The 14,670-nt window shown below is 52.4% G+C and overlaps 1 long non-coding RNA gene across 1 annotated transcript; it reads right to left on the minus strand.

The window, feature by feature from the left end:
* Positions 1 to 916: 916 nt before the first annotated feature.
* LOC308531319 lies at positions 917 to 7,379 on the minus strand. The gene is made up of 7 exons (XR_013996916.1): positions 5,714 to 7,379; positions 5,237 to 5,307; positions 4,815 to 4,867; positions 4,542 to 4,662; positions 3,937 to 4,041; positions 3,527 to 3,789; positions 917 to 1,590 (listed from the first exon to the last, which is right to left on the minus strand). It is a non-coding gene; the product is annotated as an uncharacterized lncRNA (long non-coding RNA).
* Positions 7,380 to 14,670: the final 7,291 nt, after the last annotated feature.

Here is a 14,670-nt window from a genome sequence, read left to right on the forward strand (position 1 = left end):
CACCTGTCTGCCAAGGATGGCTTCCTACTCAGGTACCACCATCTTACACATCTTCCTTCCTACATCTTCTCAGAGATTCTCCACCCAACCAAGGCATATCCCTCTCAAGTCACAGAGACAACCATCACACGGGGTCCCAAAACCGTGACCTGTCCAACCATAGGCATTCTGGGACACGTTCATGCTATCCATAACTCTTCCAACTCAACCTCTCACAGTGGCTACACGTTCAAAACCTGCAAGGACCATCCACAAAAAAAAACCCAGGAAACACAGACATGCTCTCTTCTACAACCATGTTTGCTGCAAGGGGACAGAAACAAACACTCTGCCCTAACCTGGCCATCATCAGACCTCCATCCGCAAGCTTCCCTGCAGCTAGCTATCACCAGGAACAAGTGCACAGACAGACCCTCTATCTGTACAGTACAATGCATGGCTCCAACATCACACTCTCCAGCGCTGACATGACATGCACACCCAACAACAGAACCGAAACACTCCACTCTTATAACAAGCCAGAGAACATACAAACAACAGATACTGAACTGCACACACACACACACACACACACACACTCCCATTGCTGGCCATGACACAGATTACAACATTGGTGTGGAAAAAAGACATGGAAACAGCAGGCAGGCAGCCCGAAAAAAAACACATGGCAGGCTCAAAATAACAGAAATCAAACACAAACAGTATATAAAAGCCACTGCTCGCATACATTGCTACACAATATCACCTCCCCACATTCCAAAACCACACATACAGGGCACTCACCTGCTTCCTCCTCCTCCTCCTCCTCCTCCTCCTCCTCCTCCTCCTCCTCCTCCACAATCTTTCCATCTACTCCACATGTCCTACCACCAAATCACTTGCAATCAACAGTATATCCTTTAAATAATATTTTTTTCACCTACAAACAAAGCCATTCTTTACAATAGACACACCTACACCTATTGTACATCCATCTTTTCTTTCAAAGCTGAGGATGATGGCTTCCCATGCACCTTGACGGCACAACACAAAGAAAACACACAAAGAAAAACAGGTCCGTGCAAGAAAACAACACCTACGAAGGATCTTCCCTCCTCTCCTACAGGACACACAAATAGGCACACAGATCACACCTACAGCATGGGGACGTGCACCACACCCGTTTAAAACACAAGACTCTTCGGTCCACACGCCACTCATGGGAACAAGGAGAAACACTGGACACAGAAAAAACATCTTCAGACCATGACCCATCAAAGGCTCACTCTGCTACACACACATCACTCACACCCCTATTCGTCCTCTCCGTGTCTCTCACCTGCACACTTCTACAACGGCAATGCTCATCCAACCTTTACAGATTCACACACATGCTTGGCTAACAGACAATTCCCAGAACCAACACACATAGACCTCATCTCAAAATCACTCAAGTTCAGGAACATGCCCATGCCACTGCAAACACGGACATGTCCACAAACCGCTTGGGATCCCTGGACAGAGCATCCGCCTGCACCATGAAATGCCCCAGGTTCCATAACAGCCAAACATGGGTACCTCTCAGGTAGGGACAGCCATCGCCACTTCAACCTGTGAAGAAAGCAGACGATCCATGGTTCCGCCTCTGCATCCCGTGCCTCTCCCTCTCCGTTCCTCTCTGTCAAACGATACACAACATAGACTGTCATGGAAAAGCCTGCCATGATAGACATCAACAACATCAGAAAATTCACTTCAGCCTCTCACCCTCCCTGCTTTTCCATGGACATTCCCCTTTCAGAGTCACTCTGCAAAAGCTCCGTGCAGTTCCCATGGATTCCACTGCCTTAGGAAACACACAGCATTTTGAAAGACGCTGTGCACGGACGAATGACAGAAAAAAACCACGGCAACATAAAGCCATCTGAACGAGGACAACCGCATCGTTCACCACTCTTTCATTCGGGGACATCCATGCAACACACATCCCCAGACACTTTGAAAACAGGATCATCGTCATCCATCACACACACACACACCCACCCACCCACCCACCCACCCACCCAGCCACACCCCCCCCCAAAAAAAAACATGGGAACTCAACCACCGCTGCAGCTTTCACAAAGAACCAGCCACAGACAGCAGACCGTTCACATACCACAGAAGGAAAGCACACATGCACCGCTCAAGAGACACAGCACAAAAAAAAGGCCACTATGCTAAAAATATACATGGCCAGCTTTTAGGGCAATCGAGAAGACACTTTGTCTTCTAAAATAAAGAAGGCAGATACTAAAAAAAAATTGACATACAAGGAAACCATGTGGATAGCCCACTCCGCCAGAAAAATTCACACATAGATTGCATGACGACAAGGAGAAAATGCACATTTCTCACACAACCAAGACAAATGGTCTCACAAGGCTCCCCTACCTCCAAGCACAAACACCGCTCTTCACATGGCATGACACTCCCTTTCTCACACACTTGCTCTCCCTCCAACATGGGACTCCATCACACAAGCACCACCCACCACGCAACAACACACAAGGACGCCATAACATGCAAGGGCCCTCCCCAAGAGGGCTTCACCCAAACGCCTCCCAGCCTGCACTGTCCTGGAACCTTCACGGCCCAACCAAAACTCCCTGGCCCTCCTGCCCCACATGACTCAAACCTCTGCAGAACAAGAGACAGCCTTTCACAACCCCTAGTCCAACACCAAATTCACAACATACTTGTCCTTTTCAAACAGCCTGCGTGAAAAAATCGCTTGGGAGGACACACATAGACACCACATGAAAGACATGGACCTCTGCTTCCAAACGACTACCAAAGGGAACAGGCTGACCGCTCCTCTCTTGTGTCACCCTGCCTCCACGGCAGTACACCGAGGACTCACAGGCAACACAGGGACACGGAGGCTACAATCAAAATACGACGCATCCACACGGCGCTTTCTTGCGCATGGGCGTGCCACACAACATGTATTCTTCCTGTTGCTTCCAAACACAACCCACGGACTACGCTCCTCATGACCCAGGAAACGAACAGAAAACACCAACGACGCCTAACACACATCAACTCAACCTTCCAGCGATAAAAAAAAAAAAGCCACACTCACCCAGGGGTTGGACAACACACTCTTAGGCTGGAACACACTCGGCAAAGAGGAAAACACACACCGTCTTCCTCAGGAACCAGCTCAACAGACAAGAACCACAGGGATCCAAGCACAACATTCCAATCGTCTGCACAAATACTAAATGACTGCACCGTTTCACACAACATCAGGGACAACACATACAACATCACACACTCACTCACACACACACGAATCCTATCTACCTGTCCCAACTCAGCAAACACAAAGCCAGCCTCCACAATTCCTCACTTTCACTGCATGGGTCAAAACTTCAGAGAAGAGCATGGTCCTCCGTGCCCCAGCATCTCCATCCCCTACAACACTCCACACACACATGCAATTCGGGACCACACGCAAAGCACAACAACCTCCTGCTCTGAGCCATCCAACAGAAACACGTACCTGCTTCCTTGAGAGCTTGTTTGGAGGTTCTAGCAGGGGAGCGCAGCTACTCGTATACCCTTGACCGAAGACCGGTCCTCTCCCCGGGGGGGAAGGTCGTCCTCTTCGACCAAGCGCGCAGCTTCGGGAGGGACGCACATGGATCGGTGAGGGAGGAGGGGGACACCCGCCTAGCCAGCCACATCAGCTGAATCAACCCTGGCGATCAATGGGGTGACAGATGTCGCAGCAAGATCGCCCTCACATCCACGCTTCCTTTTCACCTACAAAAATGAGCAGCAATGCTTCAAAGACTCAACATGCGACACGGGCACATCCACAAACACAAACACGGAATGCAAATCACTCAAAAACACGACAGGACGCAGCCTTTTTCACAAAAAACACAAGACACATAACCATGGGCTCACCTGTCACTCTCTCAGAGACTAGCTCAGGAAGATCCTGACACACATGCTGGACTCTGCTGCATATCTCCTGCTTTGGCCAGAGGGATCATGCTGTGCTGGAGGTTCCTACAACACATGCATAGCAAGGGACTCACATCAGGACGGGCCTTCACAGACGGTCTCAGAGCCCCTTCCCAGCACGCAAGCCTTCTTTCTCCAGAGCCCCGAAAATCTCATCCCACATTTGGGACACAAAGGACTGCAAAAACTATACATACACACACTTTCCTCCATACTAGGGGCACAAAAATTCAAAGACACATGTTTCTCTGGGCCTCAACAACATTTCATAGTAAACTGTAACCCCTGTACTTGGCACTGCACTTGGGCCTGCTGCGGCAGGGGGCTGTCCCTGCGGTCGATGGCCAGCTCAAGAAATCCTCGCTTGCCCTTTAAGACCTCAGCGGACCTGGTGGCCTTCTTCTCAGACATGCGCCTCCACAACAAGGCCAGGACGCTCAGCTCTTCCACAACGCGACATGGCCTTCTCAGCAAACGCTCCTGCTCTCTGCACCTCCTGTCACTACAACCGAATCTCACCCTTCTCCACCAGAACACCTTCTTACCTCTTCACGGCAGAAAGACGTCCGCTCCAGGACACCCTGGGACACTGCCCAGGGAAGCTCCAAACAACGACCTCGCCGGGATGGCCAAACAGGAATGTCCACCTTCCATAAATCACTTCCCCTGAAAAAGAAAAACAACAAACATTTCGACACCGGCCTTCACCACACAAACTGGCAAGGAACCCAAACCGCACCACGCACACTGTTGCGGGGGACGGGGAGGAGACCCTCACACGCCTGCACAGCACCCACCACAGGGCTGGCACAACTCACCACCCCCTCCACCGGTCCGTCGCGGCTCCCTCCAACAGCTGCCCACACGAGGCCTGTGCAAACAATGGGAACAGACGACGACCGTCCACATGCCACATCACCAAGGATCAATAAACACACGGAACAGCACCCATCATGCCAGGAACACCCCAAACACACCCACACAAACAGACACGACCTGCATCGGACAAACGGCTTCCACCTACAACCATTCAAAACAAACACATGCAACACTCAACGCAACTCTAGAAAACTAACAATCACAATTCAACGACCTCTCACATCCATCCATCCATCTTTCTTTCTCTGCAACCCTTCCTTCCTTCCTTCCTTCCTTCCTCCCTCCCTCCCTCCCTCCCTCCCTCCCTCCCACCCACCCACATCAAAACAAATTTCGCCAGGGACACTACCACAGCACCCACCTGGCCTCGTCCATCACACCCGACAGCCAGCGGGGACACCGCCCTTCCCTCAGCCTTCTCGCAGGAAACACCTTCGAAGCACGGGCAGGAATGAAGGGACAGAGAGACGGAAAACTGACGGGGGGCGGGGGGGGGAGTCTGAAACACCTTTTACAAAACCAGCATCGCACGCTCTGACCATTCCACTGCGTCAGGGACACTTGCACAAGCACAACGGAAGACCCATGGCAACACGCTCACATGACAAGCAACATCCCGGTCTGCTCAGACACACGCGAGGACTCACCAACACGGCAACCACCCACCACCTACATGCTCCACAACATACACACGTACACACATTACTCTCCCTCACCACCCGCGAAAACCACCCTCCAAAAACGCCACCGTGTGCACAAGGAACCACCCAAACACAACACACGCGCCCACTCCCACACCAACGGAACCACACAATCAACACACAACTCCACCACTTACCTCAGCCGACAGCGGGGGACGACCTTGCCCAACGAACAACGCACCGTGACACACGGCTCAGGACTTCCGCATCCATTCCATCAGCCGCACAACGCCTGCCTCACCCGCGATGCCGACAAAAACCAGGCAGGGCAGGAGCCGGCTTTTAAAGACCTTTCGGCGGGATTTCCAACCGCGGGAACCTTGCGGGGCGGAGACTTCATCGCGCATGCCCGGAGGGGACACATTCCAATGGCCTCACCAAAACTCAACAGTGCCCGGCAGCAAAATCACTACCCGCACTCCAATCGCCTCCAAAGCCACTTCGGGACAAACGGGGACCGACGCCACGACTCCATCCAGCCAAACGGCATCTAGACCTCCACCTAGGGGACAAGAGGCGCCTCGCACGGCCTCCCTTGCCTCATCACCACATGGACCCGCTGGGATCGCTATGCACCACCTGCACTCTCCAACGACACGGCCTCTCAGCCTCGCAAAAAACACAATGCATCCCCTGCTGCTCACAAACAGCTGCAGTGCCTGGGACACACGCCTCCTCACTCCGACACACTCCCATCTCCCTTGCCCCACCACGCCTGCCCGTCTTCATCCATGCTCCCGCAGAAACGGTGGCCGCTCACCACACCCTGCCCCGAGTGGAACACAGGATGATGTTTATGTGCCCTGGGACAAACACACACACACACACACACACACACCACCTGTCCCACCGCACTCAGCCCACGCTCACAGCCACACGCACCTCGCCCCACCGGACAGCCTCCCTCCCACACAACACACACGACCGCTGCACCCTCTCCACACACACTGCCACCGAAACGACGCCCGAAACAACACCCGGCTCCCGCAACAAACACAAAGCCTCACCCTTCCTCCCCATGCCAAACCGAATGCCATCCAAAAAACAACACTTCCAGCCACACGGCACCATCGCCTGCCCTTTCCGCAGACACACACACATGGCCACGCCTACAGGGAGCCACCTCCGCCCTCATCCCCTCCACAATGGCCCATCCACACCTCCATCAACCTTTAGCCCTAGGAAACCCAGCACTTGCAAGCAACAACACCTTGCCAAACACATTTCTGCCCAAAATCGACAATGGCCTCTTCTCTTTCACTTTACAAACGGATGCCTTCTGCTCCACTCCACACGACAATGCCTGCACAACAATCACAGGACACACATGGATGACACTCACTTCCTTAACCAACAAGACAAAACGCTCACCATCCAACATGCACTCAAAATAATCACATCTTCACACAACACCTCTCTCTCTCTCTCTCTCTCTCTCTCTCTCTCTCTATCTCTATCTCTCCATCAGCGAACACGGACACACTGGACACTGCCTGCCACACAGACCATGCCACACAACACTCAGCCACTTCCCAAGGAAAGGACATGAACATCACTTCAAAACAAACCACTTGCCCGACACCTCTCTCTCACTGCCTCATCGCTCACAGCCTGCCGGGGCCAAACAATCGCACAAGCTCACAAAATGGCACACTCACTGAGGCCCATACCACACATCACGTCTCACCACCAGGACCTGCCACTGCCATACTCCCACTTACACTTCCAGCCGACTCACAAGGCTCGCCTCAAACACATTCTCCTACAAAAGGAAGACCACGGCTTGGCCTCGAAAGCACACGGCACAACTCCTTCAAACACACTCCCGCCTCTCCCCTACACCCCCACATCGCCTCTGCCCTCCCTCGCAACAACACCAACACCTTTGGACCAGCGATGGAAGCTTCACAGATGCATCACCAGGAAAAATCCTGCAAACAACACACACAAAACACACACTCGACCAATAGGGCCACGAAACCTAGCTCATAAGACCATTCTGCTACAAATGCATACAAGGACCGTGAGAAACACACAACCACAACAAACCCACGGAACCAGCTCCACCACATGCACAAGGAACACTCAGGGAAAACGGCCTTGCATGCAGGCAAACGGAACCTCTGCCGAATCTCAACAACGACACGCAGCGGGGCAAAATACACAATCACGCCACAAACGCAGACCTTCTGCAACACAAACATTGCCTTGCTCCGAAACAAACCTATACCCCTTCCTCCCTCCCTCCCTCCCTCCCTTCCAGCAACGACACGACCAGCCATTTCAAATACCCACATCCACTTCCTCCTTCCAAATCCTACCAAAGTCGACTCAAGGACTTGACACCCGACGCTGCCCTTGCTCTCGCCACACAAACGAAATCACACCAACAAAGCTCCATGCGTCACTTCAAATCCACGCCTGCAGAACACATCGGGGACCAACGACAAACCTAAACGACCAAACCTCGACGCTTGGAGGCGAAAACATTAATGGATATAACTGCAGGACACTCAGGCGTGCCATTGAAACCATCACAAGACTGTGACTTCTGCTCCGAGACACGGGCCGCAACTGTGCCCGCAGGGGGACCAACAAACGCCACTTCAAACAGACAATACATTTCACAACCACCCACGCTCAAACACAAAACCACAAAAGCCTCCAGCCACATGCAAATCCATCTTCCGCAGGGAACACAGGGCCTGAGGACAGGAACAACCACCACAAACTCCTTTGCAATTCAACGCTTGCCTTCCCAGGACATCCCCACCGGGCACTTCCGCCTCTTCCCTTGCTGATGCCGCTGCGCTCCGCTTCCCTCACGGACAAACGCAAACCTGAAAAAGCCACAGGAAAACACATTCAACAAACAAACACACCGACCACAAACATCCCATCCGCTTGCTCCTACGACGACACTGTTCAAACCACTCCCATGGCATCAACACTCCATCCTGCCCTTCAAACCACATCCGAGGACGGGAGGGAAATGCCACATGCCACATGACAGCTTCTCCAATCGCACCCACCCATTCATGGCAAAAACCTGACATCCAACACCCACCCCATCACAGGGACTCACCCAACAGGCTCAAACACCGGCACGACTGTGAGCTCACAAACTCCAGCCTGCACGGGCTCAGGGACACAGCTGGGGGTGGGGGGGGGGCACGGACCCTCACTCCTCTCATGGATGGGGGCCCTCACCTCCCCCACAACAACACAAAAACACCTTCGCAGGCTTCCACTGGGAAGCCCATCCTTCACTCAACCACTCACACACAAACCCTTTGCCACCGTAACACATCACACCATTCCATACCCCAACGACAAGCCAACCCTCCACAAAACCAGCTCCTCGCAACATGGGGGGCTGGCCTCACTTAAAACACTCGGGGGGGGGGGGGCGGGGGGAGCAAGAAAAACGCACAGCACAATGGACAGGGGGACCGTGGGACTCAAGGCACCTAACAAATGGCAAAACACCTTTTTCCCTAACACCAGCTCACCTGCCACACGCTCACACTCAAACAACCTTTTCAGGGCACATGCAGCCCGGCTTAGGCATTTTGGAACATTGGGCTCCATGCAAAAAAGACAGGGCCACACACTGGGGGAAGGGACGTGCCCACAACACAAACAACCCGGGGGCGCTCCCATCTCCACAACACAATGGAATGCCAACACTCCATTTGCATAACACAAAAGATATGCAAATAAATACCCCACAAAGGTCACGATTTGCAAAACAAAGACAGGGAAGCCCTGCATTCACGTGCAAAACAACCAAGCCCACAGGGAAGCGGGGGGGGGGGGGGGGGACGACCTCACAAGGCCCATGGCAAGGTCAGCCTTGGAGACCAGGACTTCCTGGGCGCAGTGATGGCGAGCCACTTCAGCTCGCTGTATCCACTCGGCATTTCCAAAACCCGTCACTCAACTCCGGCGCCGTGTCACATACACAGATTTTTCGATATTTGCAACCATAGGAAAACAGACACTTCTATTTCTGGTGATTTCTCTTGGTTTTTAAATACCATGAAACAAAGAAAAAACAACCGAAAATACGAGTTCGCACATCACCTCTCACACGCGTATAAGAGCTTCACCATCACTGCACGACGGGAAACAACTCCGAGACCAGGAGGAACACCAGCCACCACCATCGGCACCCTTCACAACACACACAAAAAAGGAACACACTCGGACCCTGGACACTCTCCCTACCTGCCAGTCTGCACTTCTTCTGAAACACACCTCCACACTGCCTACAGCACTTTCTGACCGAAAATTCATTCTGCCATTCCAGCCGACAACAAACACGGCTTCCACGACAAAAAGGACGGACCCACCACACACCCCCCTTTCAGGCACCCGCTGCAAAGGGACACCTCGACCCGAACGGCCCACTCACATCCTGCACGGATGATCACAACAAATTCTCTCCAACACACACAAACACACACACACACACACACACATTCCTCCTCGCCGAGCTCTTGGCTCCACCTGCTGGACAACCGGGGACACGCATTCACAACTGCAGTCCTCTCACCAAAACCACATGGGCTCCCACACAGCTTATTTCTGGAGCGTCCTACTCGCACAAGGACTGCAACAAAAAAAGGACAGACAAACATGCATGGACCTTTACACACACATGGCTTCTCTTGCCCCACCTCAGTTCAAACACACTCAGCTTGCCCTGGCAACTTCAAACGATTCACAACATTCACAAACCAGGACACACGGATGCGTGATCATCACATTCAAAATGACCACGGGGAAAACAACACAACCATCCTCCTGGAGCACATGCCCACTTCAACAGCAATGCCTACGCATGCCACGGGCTCAAAATAGGCACAACGAGGCATCTTTCTTTCCGCTGACGGTGCCTGCGAAGGTTGCAAATGCACATCTTTCACAGGGAACACCAGCAAGGGCCCATGCTGCTCGCTGCATCAGCTTCACACATACACCTGCTACAACCAACACTCTCTGCTTTCTGGAAAAACGGCACAAAAACAGCAGCTTCCACACGGTCACCACAGATGTCTGCAGCAATCACAGCGGCCCCCAGGTCACGGAGGGACTCCACAATGCTTGCCTCTCCAGGACCACGGCGCCAACAATAGCTTCTCACAATACACAAAACACTCCAACGACGGACTGCAGGCTCCACCATCGCCGACTCCTGGACAACGACTCCTTGCATCAACCATGCCTGCACACAGGGGAACAACTCACATCCTCAACGCACCTGCTCACACCAACCCACGGCAGCGCTCTCCGCGGCCTCCCTCGGCAGGCCTGCCAGCCTGGACACAAAAACCTCACAAGTAGACAACCGTCACTTCACTCTATTCAACCACGGAATCATGGCCCCCCTGGACAGCCGACAACACTTTCTGACATTTCTTGGGCCCCTTTTTTTCCGGCACATTGGCTGGGACCTCACATTTCAGCACCAAGGACAAAGGCGCACTGTGTTTTTCTACAACGGCCACAAGAGGGCAGCAGACGATCGCTTCGCCTCACCAAGGCTCTCACAGGCAGCGTCTTGTCGGGTTGGCCCCTACAACCTGCTGTCTTGGCAGTCCAAAGAAAAGAAAAACGCTTCAAAAGGCCTCAACAAAAAAGGGCTCCTTTCGAAATCGCCGCCTTCGCATGCGCAATGCACCAACGAAGCACACAGGGAAATTACGACCTTTCGCTCCCTTCCTCGAATGCAACGGGCCCAGGCCACAACATGCACAGCCTTTTCTCTTTTCAACAACACCTCTCCGCGCCTTCTCTCGAGAAAATACTGCATTCACACAATGACCCCCTTTGGGGGCTTCATCCTCAAACAAGCACATTTTCTTCTTCCATCTTTCACAAATCGTCCAAGGGAGGCAGAAACAACAGAAAACACACATACAAACATCCACCCCACAGAGACAACTCCACGATCACTTGCCTCCTGCAATCACAGGGGACCAAACCCCTAGCCCACAAACATGCCCTTCACTAAATATCACACAAGGGAACCTGACACACGCAGCCACACACTCGAACCGATCACCGTGCCGACACACAAACATGCCTGCTTCCGACCTCACCACATTCATGGTGGCAACAGCAAAACACCATGCCTAGTCTCTGCCTCCACACGCACTGCAAGGGACCACGCACTTCGGGACACTCACAGGCAACTGCTACACTCCACGATGCTACTCTTCAGCCTGCACCACGTGCTGCCTCCTCAAAAGGCTGCCCACAAAAAAGCCTCACCAAGGGACACCCCACACACCTCTACCATTGGCAAACATTCACACTGCTTGCCACCTTGCCATCACCTACTCTTTCTCCGGGTCACATCACCACTTCTTCACAATGCATGGCCACGCAAATCATCCAACGACACATCTTCCTCATCAGACACAATCCAGACATGCTTTGCCATCATTCAATAAAACTTCTAAGCTGTTCTGTTATGAAAAAAAAACAAAACAAAAAAAACAAAAAAAAAAAAACAAGAACAAAGCAACGCTAACACAAATGGACTTACAGTCATGATGTGCGGGCGGGCACACAGGAAAAGGTCTCTCAAATTCTGCCTTACATCCCACACAAACTTGCCCATATTCACACTATCTTACCCTCTTTCTCTCCCCAACAAGGGTTTTTACGGGTCCCTGTGCAACTTCTTCAAGGGCACTAGATGCTGCCACTTGCACATCTCCACCCATCATTTGCCCTGACACCAGCACTGAAAACTTCATCTGGACAACATTTCTTGGCCTCTCTCAAATGGGAGTCGTCTGATTGTCAGGATTAGTGAATCCAGCAAGCATGGACAAAAACCACAAATACCAGGCTTCACATTTCAAACAACACTTTCTAGGCAACATGGATGCCTCGGGGGCTCCACAGGCTCCTGTGAACAGCCTTCACACCTCACCCTGACGCCTTCCTGCAGGATCACGTTCCCCTCCTACAACCACGTACCACCAGGCACAAAGCTTACAAACACATGGCAGACAACGACAGCTTCATTCCGAACTTCAAAAGCACTTGCACACCAACATGCAAACTCAAAAACCTCGGCTCCTCCACACTCACACCCACCCTGCCAACGCTCCATACAACTTTCACATCCACAAGCTCCATCTGCACTCTTCACAAACTCACAAGCTTCAAACACCCACACATCTTTCCACCCTTTCATCTGCACTCACTTCACACAAAGTGAACGACGCAGCAGAACCCCACAAACACCAGGATCGGACCTAACCTCACAGACGCAACACGGCTCACGAGGACATAGGAGGACACCTCAAGCACATCATTTCTACTGCCGGGGTCCAACCCCAGCGGGTCCAGGGGTCCCCAAAGGTGTAGACGGAGTCGGCGAAGAAGGAATGACACGGAGGCAGCGTTCAGTTGATCATCATAGCCGGGTTCTCTTGTCAGGGTCTCCTGCCAAGTTCTGGTCTGGATCTCCAGCGAAGTTATGCTTAGGATCTCCAGCCAGGTTCTGTGTCCATGTTCTCTTGCTAGGTTCTCCAGCCAGGTTCTCCAGGTTCTCCAGACAGGTTCTGTAGCCATGTTCCCTCGCTAGGTTCTCCAGCCAGGTTCTGTCCAGGTTCTCCAGTTAAGTTCAGTCACCAGGTTCTAGTCAGGTTCTCTTGCCAATTTCTGTAGTCAGGTTCAGTCCAGGATCTTTTGCCATGTTCTCTCCAGCGAAGTTCTTCTGTCTGTAGGTTCTGTGTAGGTGCTGTCTTCTTTCTGTCTCCTAAGTTCTGTCTCTTGCTGTCTTATTACATCTGTATTTATACCAGTTGATTTTAATCCTGTCAATCTCTATTACAAAGGTTAGGGCTTTTCTTATCTCCATTCCAGGGAGTAAAGATTATGTAGCTTAAGCATGATTGTTCATAGTTAAAGTGATTAATTACCCGCCTGGCACTTAGTTGAGGGGTTTTATTCCCTCCCTAACTTCAGGGAAAAATTCCTACCTGGGGAAACAACCTTTCTCGGAGAGGTGACCTTGGTTAAAACACACAGCGCTAAGGGGAGCAAACATATTAAGAACAGTATGCTATATATGCCAGGTCCCTTGAAACAGCAAGGATGGACCGGCTCCCGGCATTCTACAACAGCCTTCACTCTACCTGGACCATGGGACACACAAACCCGCTCAGGACACAACAACACACAGGACACACGGACCACGTGGCTCTGCCTCCCGCCTCACAAACAAAAGTCACACCAACAAACGGCACCCAAGCCACAGCGGACGCACCTGGGACCCCACCACTCCTACAGGACACTCTGGCACATCCCGCATCACACCTGGGGGGGGATGGGGGGGACTCTCCTCACATCATGAAAGCACACAGAACCTCACTCTCAGCCTCCCACACAGCCAGCGCTCTAACCATTCAGCCATCAGGGCCATGGACCTTGCTGGCAGACACATACTGCCTGCATTGTTTGCAGTGTTCTTTCTTTAAGTGACACTTTGACTTTTAGCCTTTCTGGTGGTCTTCCTTTGGAGTGCCCTGCCTTGTCGGTTTTCTCAGGGTGGAGGCTTGGGTCCTTTCTCGGGTTGGTACAGTCCTGAGGATGTGGGCCTAGCAAGGCATCAATGTATTGCTAAGAGTCTAAGTGTCAGTTCCTCCTAAGTGTCCTGGTGTATTGCTGTCCCATGAGGCGGTTGTCGTGACTTTCTTCCCTTACGGAGTCAGTCCCATTCAGCCCTAACTGTACGGAAACATACCCAGCTGGGGAAACCACCTTGCCCGGGAAGGTGGCCGTGCTCACAACACAGAGCGCTAACAAGGGGAGCAAACCTGTCCAAAACAGCATGCCCTACACGCCAGGTCCCTGGGAAGATCTGCTGTGCAGGTGTTTGTTCCCTGCAGCGACTGTGTGGAGCACCAAGGATGGCACGGCTTGTGGCAGACTTGGACTGATGCCACACCTGTCAGTTGCTGTGCTGATGCAAACAGGCCAGGCTTGATGCTCAAAGCAACCTTACAACAGCAGAAATGGAAACCTTGTCATCACCATACCGTGTCGTGTCCCCAGCCCAGGGCCGCCT

The sequence above is a fragment of the Myotis nattereri genome (assembly GCF_964212035.1).
Source record: "Myotis nattereri genome assembly, chromosome: 15".
NCBI classification, from domain to species: domain Eukaryota; kingdom Metazoa; phylum Chordata; class Mammalia; order Chiroptera; family Vespertilionidae; genus Myotis; species Myotis nattereri.